Source organism: Excalfactoria chinensis, chromosome 9, assembly GCF_039878825.1.
Source record: "Excalfactoria chinensis isolate bCotChi1 chromosome 9, bCotChi1.hap2, whole genome shotgun sequence".
In the NCBI taxonomy this organism is placed as follows: Eukaryota; Metazoa; Chordata; class Aves; order Galliformes; family Phasianidae; genus Excalfactoria; species Excalfactoria chinensis.
Genome location: NC_092833.1, coordinates 2833561 through 2848897, shown reverse-complemented (window position 1 = coordinate 2848897; position 15337 = coordinate 2833561). Strand labels below are relative to the sequence as shown.

The window sequence follows — 15337 nt, the reverse complement described above, 5'->3', positions numbered from 1 at the left end:
ACTGCACTGCACAGTATAACCAGCACATGCACAATTAGTATCACTACACTGCTTCCAGCCCCAGTGAAAATTCTCAACCTTACTTTCAAACCTGAGGCTTGACAGACCAATTTGGCAGTGCTGCATGATGCCCTATAGCATCCATGATGTCTGCACAGCGCTGGTAAACAGGACAAAGGCTCCAAGGGACAATGGCAGCAGGAGGCCAGGGGAGATTCACAACAGCACTGCACGTGTCAGACAGTCCTACCACTGGGAACACCTAAGTCAGCTTCAATATACTAAATAAACAGGTCTTATGAGAAGCAGCAAAGAGAACTGAGATTATTTAGTCTGGAGAAGCAGCTCAGGAGACCTTATCGCTCTCTACAGCTTCCTGGAAGGAGGATGTGGCAAGGTGGGGGTTGGCTTTTTCTCCCAGGTAACAGCAATAGGACAAGAGGAAATGGCCTCAAGTTGCATCAGGGGAAGTTCAGATATTGGAGATTACAATTTCCTCCCCGAAAGAGCAGTAAGACACTGGCACAGGCTGCCCGGGGAGGAACTAGATGATCTTAGATGCCTTTTCAAACCTTAATGATTCTATGATAATATAGCTCAAAAACAGGGGTCATCTTAGCTGAATTAAAAAAAAAAAAATCTATTAAAAAACTCAAATACATGCTGAGGCAGTTATCCATGCTAAGTTCAGAGCTGTCAGAGCCATACCCTTACAAGTTTATATATAGATATCACAGACCTATCTGCACAAGCTGCAGTAACGCCCATGGCAGTAACAACAGCACATGGACCCCTGGATGCAGCACAGATGTAGGTACACTGTGCCAGATACTGCTGCAAAAAAGAGCATCTTGCCCTGCCTACGAGCTGCTCCCATGCCTCTCACTTGAGATGGGAGAGAAGTGGAGTTGTCTTGTCCAGTCTGTAGTCTGCTCAGAAGAAGAAGCTGAAACAAGAACAGCAAGGTACTTGCAGTTATTTTTCCCCCTCATCTGCATTATATTTCCCTCATGTCTGGCTTATGACTTGGATAAACTTGTTTTCAAGAGCATTACAGAGTGAGTTAAGCACAATGCATCCCTGACTATACACTGGAAGACTATTCATTAAAACACATTTCTTCTGGGTTCCATGATAAGTACTAAAGTTAAGATCTTTCCAATTAATCCTAGTTTTTGGTCTTACTATTAATAAATTTAATTTGGCAGATAAGAGAACATATTTAAAAAAAAAAAAAAACAACACTAAAAAAACATCCCGACCCATATGTTTTCTCTAGAAATCCAAGCTCACATTTCGCATTCCATATGAAGTGTTCCTTTTCATGTATATATTCAGGGACATTCATGGCAAAGTAGTGCAGACATGGAAAAGAGGCTGATAAATTTGCAGAGACAAATCAAAAACAGTCTAATAGCTGAAGCTAGCTCAGTGACTAAGCTCTCTAAGGATGTTGACTATAAAGCTTATTCAATGAACACAATTCAATTTCTGCTACTGTTGGTCACCTAAGGAAATCCCAAATGTTGAAAGCTTTCCAGTTCTGGAGATAATGGATAAAAGAATACAAGTGTTATTATCTCAGTTGAGCATAAGTTACAATAGTAATGAATTTAGCTTTTTCAGAGTTTAGTTAAAGAAATAAAAGATTGTCATTTTCGCTCTGTTGGAGTTTCCAAGCACCATGTATTAAAGTAACTGCAGTGTGCCTACACACACATGCAGATAGCCATTACACCTGTAAGTAGTGCTGCTCAACAGAGGACAACTGATGAGTGAAACAGCTGGGCCTGAGGACCAGAAGGCAGTTCTGCAAGTGTCCCAGAGGACTTGAATTCAGAATAACAGCAGGCAGATGCACCTGAAGCAGACAGCATTTAGGTCAATTACTTGGTTCTCAGCCACTTTCTGATTCAGAACCATGTGTGAGCAATGGAGTGCATTTTCAGGGACATCTCACTCCAGTTTGCACAGCGTAACTCTCACTATATTGCTTACCCTTGCTTACCATACCTGAAGATACAAATCCCTTATTACAATCCACAGACCAGGCAGAGTAGCTCCCTCATTTGCATAAAGAAGCTGTAAGAGCACAAGCAGTCGGCTAGATCCAAACCAGACATAAAGCAAATGAGAGTGACAACAATCACATAAGGGGGAAACTCCTGCTACAGGGAACTGAATCATCTACTTGGCACCTATTTCTCCTCAAGCTGTTTCACAAAAGCCAGTGAACCTCTCAGGTGCACAAAGGCAATCAAAGACACCTGTTTGCCAAACACCCCATCCCACAAGGTACCCCAGAAAGCTGTTTAGAATTTTAAGGATCTACACAAAATGTGACCGACTACAGTTACACCTCTTGAAAAACTGAACTGGGGACATTCTTACAGATAAGACAGTATCATTTGAAGTGTACATACACAGAATTATTTTCTTAAGAATGAAAGACTAAAGACTAAATGTTCAACAGGTTCCCTAAAAAAACAAGTAACTACAAAGGAAGCCAAATTATTACAGGCACCTGTAATCACACCTCCATTAAACTATTACATGTCAAGCATACACAGACACCAAGATAAAATGTGGGACAAACCATCCAACTGTGTAAGAGTAGAAACAGAACTGGCAAAGATGGACGCACAAAAAAGAACAGCCACACTAAGACTTCCCAGTGAAAAGGTACTTCCAGCCTATTGCATAACCAAGTAAATATAATCAGTCTGTCTGGACAATTAAATATGCTGAGCTCTGCTTGGTATCCTAGGCCTCTAAGATTTGTTTTAAGAAAGTAATTCTTTTCAACTACCTTTGATCTCCACAGCACAGCTAGAGTCCATGCTGAGAAGGGCTCCTGAAAGGAGTCCTTGTGTGGCCTTCTGTGGCAGGATGAAGCAATCCATGCAGTGCTTCCCTTGCCAACTCTTCTTGCAAGAAATTAAAACAAATCTGACTGCAGCCACATAAATGAATTACAGAAGTTGGTAAAATAATAAAGCTCAGCTAATTGTGCAATCAAACTTTCACAGTGAAACGCCTGCCCGTTAAAGCTTCATCAGCTTTGCACCCCAGTCAGACGTCTCCATCTTGACTGGAAAAGTAAACGCTCGGTTTGGTTGTAAATCTTTTTTCATAATTTTTAGTCATCCAATGGTAACTGAGTAGATTGAAATCTAAAGGAAGATTTTAAATATTGAAATGTTAAACAAGACAACATAATAAAAATGCTTCATCTGCACACCTAGCTCAACAATGGCATAACCTGACTATAAATGAACAGAAACTATATAAAATGCAGCCAGATCTGATCTCTTACTGGTGTGAAAAACTGAAAGATGAACTTTAAAAAAAATTAAAAAAAAAAAAATAAAAAAAAAATCAGGATTTTTTCAATAGTTATTAAAACTGATCTGGCAAATGCAACACTTTTTCAAAGTGAACCATCTCTGTTCCTTTTACTTAGTCTCCCAAAGCCCTCTAGCCACTTAATTCTAATTAGATAAGAAAATTGAACTGCAATAGTCATTGACATTTCATTAATGTCTAGTGTTCCCTAAGAAGCAGAAGAAAGACAGAGCAATAAAGGTTAAGACCACCTTTCCAGAACACACTCATATACACACAGAAGGAACTAAGAAAGGTGAAAATGCTTCAAATGATGGCATATCTGTGCATAGAACAGGTTTCACTCAAAGATGTAACCTCACAATTTTCTAGATTTCACAGACTTTGACCATTCAGTAGCTGTGGGATGCACCACAAATGAATTTTCTTTTCTTGATAAGGGATTACATTTTGTTCCTGCTTTGAGAGGGCAATCAGACTTAAGGGCACTAATTCACTGTCTCAGTTGGAGGTGGCAGTACACACACTGCTAAAGCTGCCAGGTTCCCATACTCATTGATGGGGAAGCACCCAGTCCCTTAACCAGCAGTGTCATTTAAATGGGATGCCCCTCCCAGGAGTTCACATAACTTAATTACAACACCCTGCTTTGAACACTGGAACAGTGTAAGAGTTGGAACTCTGCTACTGGAAGCATACTTAGAAATACACTCTTAGATTCAATTCATATCATAGATTCTGTTATTGCATGTAGAAGCATACAAACGTAAGCAAAACTCAGTAAATTCAAATGCAAACCATTTGCCATTTTCCAGGCCATATAGTTGGAATAATACAAGCATATAGTTGTAATTACAGAGTAAATAGCCAGAGGGTATCTAAGAAAAGACTCACCAATGCTGAGGCTTCCAGTTGAGATGGATGCTCACTAATGTCAAAGTTTGCCACAAAAACCACACACAGGAACAATCTCCAGAAAGAGATGTTACCTTAGTGGAGGTCAGACCTTAAATGGGATCTAGGAGAGGTGGAGTCAAGCTCCAATCCTTCTAGGAGCAAAACTGAATTACCTTCACCTGTGCTCCCACAGCTGACTCGTTGCTTGCCTCAGATGGTTAATCAGAGGTTCAGGCTGTGATCAGCAGTTTCCCTTACACAGGCTCTTTCCACTAACAGCTTAATGGGATGGGAGAAGTTCTTCTCAAAGCCAGTCTACCTTCCAAAAAATCTCATTTCCTTTGCTTGTTAGTTGTCACTTTTTCCTAAAGGACGCATTATTTATTAACTACTCAGGTTGGAGAGATATGCTCCATACACTGGAGTTGTAACTGATCAACATAAAACACTGTGAGTTGGTCCTGGCAAGTCTCAGTTGGGCCTGTTTGTATGCAGCACTACTGAGTAGTCAGAGAATTCCTTCCAGTACTTGCCCTCTAATCCCTGAGACCACAAAGCAGGCAGGGCAAAACTCCATTTGCAGCACAGGCTATGGAAGATGACAAGCCCCCTGGTTTTCACCAACATAGCAGTACTCCATTATATTCTCATGCACCAGCTGCACACTGCCCCTCCTTGTTGATAACTTTCCCAAAGAAGGGTGACATCCCTATGCAGATGCAAGCTTTAGGATTTCTTCATTATTTTAAGATCAGTAAGATGATTTTTGATAAAGAATGCAGGGAGCCATTTTCATGAACAGGGTTTCAGTGTCTATGAACACATGCATCTGTAATGGAGAACTGTAATGGAGCTGTTATACTCTTTCCACAGCATACTCACAGGAATAGCTAATAATTATACGTAATACAATTTTATGACAGATTTCAAAAGAATTCCTAATTAGTGGACACTTGATCTTAGCTAAACTCCTTAGTCAGAGATAACATTATGAGAAGACAATTTTTTTTCCACCATATAATATATAATTTAAAAAAAATCTTACCGTGAACATTTATTTTTCACCTCCATTGAATCTTTCATTATGGAAAAAGTAATAAGACCTTGAAGTTAAAGGCTGTGTATTGCTGCAGAACACAAAGAAAACTCAAAGGAAAAATCATTTCATGAAAACAGGTTAGATTGATTTGGTTCAAAAAACTGTTAAATTGAAGAAAATCTCTTTTCATTTTAAAAGTAAATGAGAGTCTTTGAACACTGCCCGATTTAAAACAGCATTTTTACCCACTCTGAAATGCAGATCTTGCATCTGGAATTCCCAAAGCTATAAGCCGCAGGCTGGCTTTTATAGACCAATCCCAGATAAATTATTTGCTGTCACAGTTCCACTGAATATAAACCCCAAATATTCAACTCAAGTATACATACAGAAATTTTATTCACCAACTGCTTTCTTGTCCTCTTTCTTCATCTCCCCTGTGCCCTATCCACATGCTCCTGACACACAGAAATACACCGATGGCTCTGGTTGGACCAAAGTAAGTTTCATTACTAGTTTTAAATCTGCTGTATGAAGGCAGAGCAAAGGCTTCAGAATCTTTACTCAATCCACAGAGGGAAATAATTCAATTTACCTCATGCCTGACTTAATCTTCCACCCCACACCATGCTTGAGTCAACAAAACTGAAATAAAGACACAGACATTTCCAGATTAGGATAGTAAGTTAAGAGAAGGTTGCTTCTTCCTCATCTGAGCAAGATCTCTATGCATTCCATTGTCTACCACAACAGGTCTGACTTTCTGATGTACCAAAACTGCATTAAGGCTCCCATTACACTTCCACTTGGGCCTTGCCTGCTCTAAGTTTTAAAGATGGCATCACATTCTGTCTAATGGATCAGTACAATAACCATGTATGCTTTTAAGCTGGAACAACAATATCCTACCATCTAACCACACAACTATCTAACACAGGGTAACATGATGACTTAGTTTCATAATAGTTATGGAGATGAAATGCAGAATGCTGAATGTTTCTGTAAAGAAGGCCGTGTTCTAATTGCTGATGGTGCAGAAGACTATGCATTTTTCAAAGTTCTACGTCACTGTTGCTTCAAGAGTGCTCTGGGCATCTCAAAGGTCAGTTATTGAAATCAAACACTGGAGAACTCAAAAAAGGTTTCTGTCATCATTTCATATTTAGATTATATATACACATATATCTTTGAATATCTATATACTGTGCAAGTTCCAAACCCCCTCAATGGTACACACTGTACTTAGTGAGTACTCAATTACATCGACTACAGAAATTTAGAATCAGTCTCTTAATGCACTCTGGCATAGCATCTTATACTCAAATACACTTTCACGACTCTGCTCTCTCTATTAACTCACCAAATCCATACACACAACCTGAGGAGAACACATAATCTAAAATTACTTAAAACAACCAATACAAATAATGGGGGGGAAAAAAATAATAAATTCCATGCTTGATCCCTTATCCAGTGATTCAAATATCCAGTCCTTACAAGATACAGAAATTAATGTTTCCCCAACAGCAGTGCAGCATTTACCACAAACCTATTTCCTTGGACGTTGGAAAAGATTTTAAAAACAATTAATTAAAAATCTGGGTAAATGCTTTGAACTTCTTGGTTTCCAGCAAAGTACTAAAGAAATACTTTTAAGAGCCTTAGGACACGTAACAGAATGGAAGACTTCACACTTTGACGTCTTCACACATTGATGTTCTGTGTTCAAACCTGGCAGAAGGTCATTATCTGCTGATGGCTCACGAGTAGCTGTGTGACGTAAATTTACTGTGCTGCTCAGTGGAACAGGTCATCATATTATAATTTGTTTGGTTGTTCCCTTGTTAGTGATGTTAACAGAGGTTAAGGACTGACGAGAGTTTGCAGAAGCAATCTCTTCCAAACACAGCATAATATAAAATGACAGTGCATTGCTGCCAACTTATTTGTTATATGTCTAAATCAGCCACATTCAAGAGCTCAATTAGCACCCGCCATAAATGCTTTGGATTCTATTGGTTTTCAACCAGTTCACTGTGTGTACTGACCTAAGTTCTTCCACTAATTTACGCCAGAGGAACAATATCCAACCCAAAAAAATTTCAACTTAGTTCTTAGGGACTACACTAAGCATTAAAATTTAACTCCAACAGCTTAGCAATAACAATTCTAATGGTAATAAAGCTTCTTCAGAGCATATTCAGTAAATGACAGACTGAGAATGGCTTTCCTTGCTTGGCTACGCAACCAGTCATGAAAGCCAGGAACACACAGTACAAAATTTTCCTGCAAGCTCTTCAATAAATTACCACCTTAGTGAGAACTAGCTGGAGTTGGTTAGTCCTGCTAATACTACTTCCACCTTAATGATTATTATAAGAAACACTTTTTAAAATAAAAGGCTGAGATCAATGTTATATGCCTTATTATGGTAACATGTAGATACTAAATATCTACACTTGCTCCCTGGGAGTCAAGAAGCTGCTGGAGTTTTTCTACTTCATTGGACAGTAAAAACAATGGGATTGATTGCATAAAACTGAAGTTATAGCATAACTGTCAATAATACAGTAATGACTAGTAGAACTAAAAATTTTGTCCTAGCATGGATTTTTAATGGTGACATAGCAACTACAAGGACTAATCTAGCCATCACCTACAAAGTTAACTTCCTCTCCTCTAAAATACATAAAATACATGGCCTTTATTAAAGGCCACAAAATCAACAAGGAAACATATAAGACACCAGACAGTTGTCACAGAGATAAACTGCATCTACTCTGAAATAATGCTACTATTAACACTAAGCATTTAAAACTACCAACAGAACATAGAAAGCAATAGGAGCTGTAGCTTGTGCGTACAGACTGCACAGTACCCTGTTGGTCAGAACAGGGACATCAGCCCTCAAGCTTTTGTGATGCCAGAGCCACCTCAAACAGGCACTCCAGTGTTGGGATGGGTTCTTTTTGTGCCTTCTTTGCAGAAAACATGTTAGTCTCTCATATCTGAAGTCAGATTCATTCAACTCAGCTACCCAAGCTTCAGTTATGGATTTCTTCAGGTGATTCTAAAAGTTGAGCAGAAAAGGCATCGTCTTATGTCACCCTTGCTGCTCATCTACAAATAAATGTACAAGTAAATAAAGGTTAAAAAACTTCATTTCCTCTCATGAAAAAAAAATGGAAAACAGTTCATTTCTCAACTGACATATATCATAGGAAGCACAAATTGCAAAAGGTGGCAGTTAGCAACTCTGTCATTCACTTCCCTTCCCACATATCCCCTCCAGCAGTAAAAGGAAATGTACTATATTACGTTACCTTCTTATGCTACATAACAATGGCCAACATGCATTGAAATAAAAGCAAACTATTCTTTTTCAAAGAAAATACTTCTCAACATTTTAAGTATGTACTCTCACCTGAGAAAACACAAGAAAGTGGCCTTTTGCCTACAGAAATTCCATTTGTTCATTACTAGAAATAAACAAGTCCCTCTAGAATAAAATCAATTTGAATAGTCACCAAAAACCTACCCAGCTGTTAGTGCAGCATTAACATTCTGGGCAAGTTCAAGATTTGTTGAGCTCACTGTTTCAAATCTAAACTTAAGGCAGGATCCAGTTCTTACTTTAGCTGTCAAGAAGAAAATTTGTTCCATCTTCTCTAGATGAGCCTTCCTCCCCGTATAAATATTGATTAGAGAGGAGAAATAGCTCAGAGACAACTTCCAGAAAGCTGTAGTTGTAAAATAGGCTCTTGCTTCAAACTATGCTGCCTAGGACTGCATACAACATGCACTTTAGGCTGAAAAAAACCCAACAAAAATCCCTCAGTAGAAAAGGCAATAAGCTTACAGAGCCACGATCTGCAGGGAAAGCCAGTCACCTAACAGAAATAATACATGCGGTGCTGAATTTTCCACATGGACAGACCTGCTCACTCCACAGATAGTGCATTTTGTGGGCTAACCAGATAACCATCCAGCATCAGCAAAGCATGCAGACATGTAGTAATTATTCCAGCATACCCAGAGAGAGGACCAGAGACCAGTTAGGCATCAGACATATTGGTATATTCACTACTGCACTGCCATACCTGCACTTCAGACTCAAACTTGACTAATCTTCTGAATCAGATTACACAACAATAACTAAAATGAACCTAGAGTTACTGAAATCTAGATAACTTAATTGTATTGCCCTCCACAATTGGGTCAGCTGTGATAAACACCTTAGCTAAAAAGATCTAAGAATGAACAGTGAAACATATATACAAAAGAAAATGTGTTTTTTTCTTTGTTGGACACTTATGCTGAAGGCATTGAAAAGCCATGAGACCTCCAACCCATTCAGAATTCCACCACCAAGCTCTAGAGAGGTACAGAGATCACTCCACAGTCATCAACCTGATTTTAAATATTCAGCTCTACCCTCTGAGAAGCTGAATTTAAATTAACACTATCGACCTCTTTCCAGGACACTGTTTTATCATGGAGAAGAAAAAAGTTAATCGCTGACAAGACTACTCATTTGATCCTGTGGAATAATTTATAGCAAAATACATTAAATTTAGTGGAGGAAAGTAATAGATTTTACATTAACTTTGGTAGCTGAAGAATACCGTTACACTTTTCCATTATAGCTATTTTCACTGCGAGAGCTTATTTCAAGCTCTTATCAGATTAGTCACTTCCACTGATGAATTGGTTAAAAAGCTTTCTGGTCTATTTCAACATACTCATAATACATTAGATTAGTTGAGAATAATGCTTCAATAAGGAAAAGACTCCTTCTCTTGAAATGCCTATGTGATACTTTCCGTATACACTGCTGTGTGTGACCACATATACACAAGACCCACAAGAAAGTGCTAATGATTTCTGTTTGAAGCAGAAAATTCATCTTCACTGCTTTGTCTATCAATGCTGCATAAACTGTTGCACCATGTGTGCTAATAAAACAAAGGCTCTTAGTGCATCCATTATACAATGAAAAAAAAAAAAAAAGAAAAAGAAAAAAAAGAGTTATTTGTGCCCTTGTGCAAGCAATAGAAACCACTTCAAAGCAAACACATCATTTGGTCTCTTCATAGGGAAGAGGCCTCAGTAAGATATGGGACACCCAGTGTAACTCCCAAACTAACACATCCTCTCCCCAGACCAGTGTGACAGCTCTATCACACCCCAGATCTGTAGACCCTACATCAGGCCAAAAAATGTGCAACACATGTACAACACTGAGTAGGAAAACAAGAAATGATACACCATGGTGCATAGTATGCAGTCCATCTAGATGGGGAACATGAAGATTTACATGAATAACCCCTACACAGAAGTAATGCTCCTCAGTTCCAGAGTTTTTCGTATTTTTGTTCTTTAACATCATTTTCTACTGATAATCCATGTTATATTGTTTTCAGTCATGAACCAGGTGATGCCTGATGGCTTTAAAGCCTATCTCTCACTGAAAATCAGCAGGGTTTAGAGTCCTCAGCCACCACTGCCATAACAGGACAGGATGGAGTACTTCTTCCCCATTCTTCTTCCATCATTTCAGTTTCAGAGACTGTATTAGCTGCAAGAACACTGCATTTTATGAAACATAAGATGGTCACAAAGTGGATAGCAGCCACTCCAGAAGACTGCATTCTGATTTCCATCACCTGAGTTCAACTGCTAGTGCACACATCTGTAAATACACTATAAACTGTAATTTAATACCAGCCTTGTTTTAAGTGTTATTTCAAAGTGGACACAAGTGTAATAAAAGTAGACCAAACTATTTCCATTTCCCCTCCAGCCCAGTACATAACACAACATAAACATAAATTTCATGTGCAAGAACTTCTAAAATGTTGAACTAATTAGAAAAAGAAAAGTAATTTTGACTACAAAAACATACCTTGGCATTTTCCAAAACATTTTTTGCTTTGTTTAGAAATATTACAATTACTGCAGAGTAATTAATTCCTTTGCTCTAATGTTCTTCTATTTCTTTTGATCATGTCACAGGAAAGTAAATTCAGAACAAAACATTACCCAAGAGTTCAAAGGAACTCAAAGCAAGGGGTTATTCAGATACATTATGTACTCCTTACTAATCACCCAGAAGAACTACTGTTCTACTCAAGGCATAGATAACACAGAAATGAATACTTCGATCAAAATTGAAAGAAATCACTTAGTCATTAAAGTTAATTGCTTTTCTGTACTTTTTTTTCTTATTATTGCAGCTGACCACTGATGGCCTCCATTATTTCACACAATTAGAAATAGTACTTAATTTTATGAACATTTTATTTGGTAGTAATTAAATTTTAAGTCTTTCATGGTTGCCATTTGACTTTTCTAAAAGAAAGTTCTGAGAAGAAGACAAACATTCACTCTCATAAATAACTAACTGGGAATGGGAATCATTCGTGCCAGCTCATGAGTGAGAAGGATGAGACGGGAGAAATGCTGTGATACCCAAACTGGAATCTAAACCCTGATAAACTTCTTAAATCAATAAACAATGTCATATACGGCTGCAGTCACTCAAGTTTCTAGAAAGTCTCCTAATACCAAATAAATTTTGACCTATGAAAGTGCTGATACATAGTTGCAGAAAAGGAGCAATGGGAGTAACTATGCAACTGCCAGAAAAATGTCTTGTACAAGAATGTAGCCCCAGCTGTGCCAGGTGCTGCATGTGGCCCAGCCAACACACCCAGCCACTTTGTGTGTAAATAATCCCACAAAAAAATAATTAGAAAAATTAAAAAGAGAGGGAAAAAAAGGCAGTTTATAGTTTCTTAAGCTAAGATCAGCATACCCAGAAGGCCTGAGCTCTAAGAGCGCTTCAGAGGAATAGAGATGCAGAGAAACTCCCACGGAGGCCAAAGGTTCGTAGAGAACGTGTTTCAGACAGAAATGCTACAAGACAAACACCACATCAACCAGTGCCACAATACAAATTACAACATAGGGCACTTCAGGTGAGTTCTCTGTTTTGTTTCCTTCCTCAGGTTTGTCACACCTTAGAGCATTGCCCAGGAGAATCAGACTTCACGTCTATGGAAGGAGGAAGAGAGGAACCAACAAAAAGCAGCAGACTGCAGTGATGACAGTATGGAAAGCCAGACCTCGAGGTCAGTCTCTGTTCCTAGAAATGTGCATTAAAAACACAGGAGCCTCACGTCATACACCTGCTTTGGAATAGCTCAAACATCACCTATTCCAGCACACACTCTCTGTTCTACTGAACCATTCACATTCAGTTGCCAGTTATCCGCACTTAATAAATGCTAAGTACACACTGCATAGACAGCAAACTTGTCTTTTTCTTTCTTTTTTGAAATCACATTTCCATTGCCACAAAGCAACCCCAAGAAACTACTGATTTCCTTTCTCTATTACCTGCAGCACCTTTCCACCCTGCACACCTTGTATTTACACCCTAGTGCATCTAATGCACCGAGGACACCGGGATTGTGCTCCCAGTTTTATAGCAGAAGTAGAATCACGCAGGAAGTTCGGGAGTTTGTTTCCAATAGAAGCTCTCTGTTCCGATCCACAACACACAACTTCACTGAAATTAAACTCTGCTTTCAGTATCTGCCAATTCAGCCTCAATGAGGACTACAAGTAATCCCGTTATATTTAGATAGCAGAGAACCTCCAGATAACTGAAGGGCAGAATGCAAATGAAGATTAATCTTTTTCACATTGATATGAGGCAAACAACAGCTGAGAGATTAAATTATATCATCAGATTTACCAAGATCAACAGTACGAACACTAGCTTTCATTTTTTTAAGTGAAAGAGTACATAGTATGGTGCTAGGAGATCGTACATGATCTAGACACAATGATGTTACTACCTCATGTAGTGTATTGTTCTCACTGCCAACATTTCTGTTCCTCAAAACCCAATTGCAAGCATCCCTCCTTACACCCTTATTCCACACTGTTATGTTGCATGAAGCAGTTCAGTGTCTTTAGTTTTCTAAGCAAAAGAACACCTAATATACATGGATTCACGTAGGAACAGTGGCTTAACAATTGCACAGGGATTTTGATTACCATAAATATTTACTTTTATTAAAAACATCGTTCAGATTTCAACATGGATTGAACACGTCACACTGCATTCAACCAATAGCAATTTTTTTCAAGGCTTGGGGGCTACATGCTAAGCTGTAACTTCATAGCACAGTGTGTGGAAGAAAAATCTAACTGCAGAATTATCCCACTCATCATCCTAATTGTGCCTCAAAAGCTGCTGCATTAACATCAGTATCTGCATCCAATTCCAGGTGTCACATATTACAAATTCTCAGGCAATGAGATGGAAAGAAAGAACAGCCCAGGCAGAAATCAATGGAATTTTGCCTTTCCCCCCCACCATTTAAAGATCTTCAACAGATGAAGACACAACTGTGTTCGATCCTTACAGAACCCCAAGAACAATCCAGACTGACAATTTAGACTTTCTCATGATAATTCAAAAAACATTTGTGCAGTATTTTAAGAGACATGTGAAAGAAGAAAATTCAGACCCTTTACTAGGTATGGATCATGGCAAGAATACTTCATACAGCTAATGAATAAGAAGAAAATAAGATATTCTAGAAAATGAGTTATGGAACCAACAATGCTGCTGAAATAATCTAAGGTACGGCTGGCAGAGCCCAAGGCATGGAAGGAGACTGATCCCAAATAGGTCATGGAGCTACTCAACTGTCCCCAGGGCTGGTAACCACCTGCTGCTGTCATAAAAGGACAGCGGTAAGAAAAGGCTCTCAAAAGAGCCTGCTTTTAGGAAAGCCATCCCATAAAATCTATTTGAAAGCACCTCAACTCTAGATGAAAGTATGTTTTTATAGCATTTTGCTTTAATATAGGAATACTGGCACTGGCACAGAAAATTTGTAATTTAAAATAAATTTATCAGGCATCTTACCAACAAACAGCTACAATTGTGAAGAAAATAAGCATCAACCCATATTCTTCAATAGCTAAGAACTGTTTATTCATCTACTCTGAATTAGACTACTATAAAATATCCCTGTTCCTTGTTGTGCAGCTACAAATGCCCGTAACAGCAAAAATAAAAATGGTGTATTGGAATCATTAAGAAAAATATATTGATTTTTCTAAATAAAAAAAAGTCTTTTTCTCCCAAAGATTAAATAAACTCTTTGATTCAGATCTCTGGGAGTCTCTTTATATTTAAGGACAACAGACTTTTCACTGAATTTATACAGAAGCCCCCAGAAGGGACGCTCTGTTGATTAAACATTCAATTGCCAATGAATATCACTACTGCCTTTTTATCTGGTGGTGCTGCTTGAGAATGAATCAATTCTGGTCTGCTACTGAAGCCTGTAAGTCTTTTCTCGAGTGAATTTGCTATTCCATACTTGTTACCGTTGAGTCAATTAGTCATTTGCACACTTCCTTGCCCACTGTGATACAACACACACCATAACCAATTTAATCAAAACTGGCATGCCTTTCAGGTCCTAAAGTGAGTGGGGAAGCTACAGGCTTCAGGAACAACAGCTCTTTATATGCTTTATTTGCTTTTGTTTACTTTTGAAAGCTTTTATAATTTAGAACTTAATTTGAAAAGCGATTTGAACTGTGACTGTGCTGACTTGATAGAGATATGCAGGAAATACCAGAACCCATCAGATCACTTATAGACGCTTATAAAGTCAAACAAAGGACAGACCCTGTAAATGTGGTATCATCCCACTTAAACATCCACAAATCTTAACTGCATTTGTAGTGCCACAAACTACTTCAGAAGCAAGTTGCTGGGTTTTTTTGTTCAGCTCTATTCTTTCTGATTTAAGAATGGATTCTACATGGAGCTAGAGGTATTACCTTGATATTAAACTGTGCAGAATAGAGTTCCCATATAAACGAAACAGATTTATGGACTCATTTGTTATGGAATTTCATGCTACCAAAAACGCTACATGTTAAGTAGCAAAGAAGAATCTATCAAGAGGGCCATCAATGATGTTAATTGATGCAAAAACTAGTCTGATCATAGTCTTAATC

General features: G+C 38.4%; 1 protein-coding gene across 2 annotated transcripts in view; it reads right to left on the bottom strand.

The window, feature by feature from the left end:
• CLSTN2 (calsyntenin 2) overlaps positions 1-15337 on the bottom strand; it is a 279156-nt gene that overhangs the window by 246636 nt on the left and 17183 nt on the right. The window contains exon 1 of one of the 2 annotated variants that reach the window (XM_072343955.1): positions 4240-4357. The exons of the other annotated variant lie outside the window; for it this stretch is intronic. The gene's annotated coding sequence lies outside the window, so the exon portion shown is untranslated. Of the gene's footprint in view, positions 1-4239; positions 4358-15337 lie in introns of those variants that run through there. 2 annotated transcript variants of the gene reach the window in all.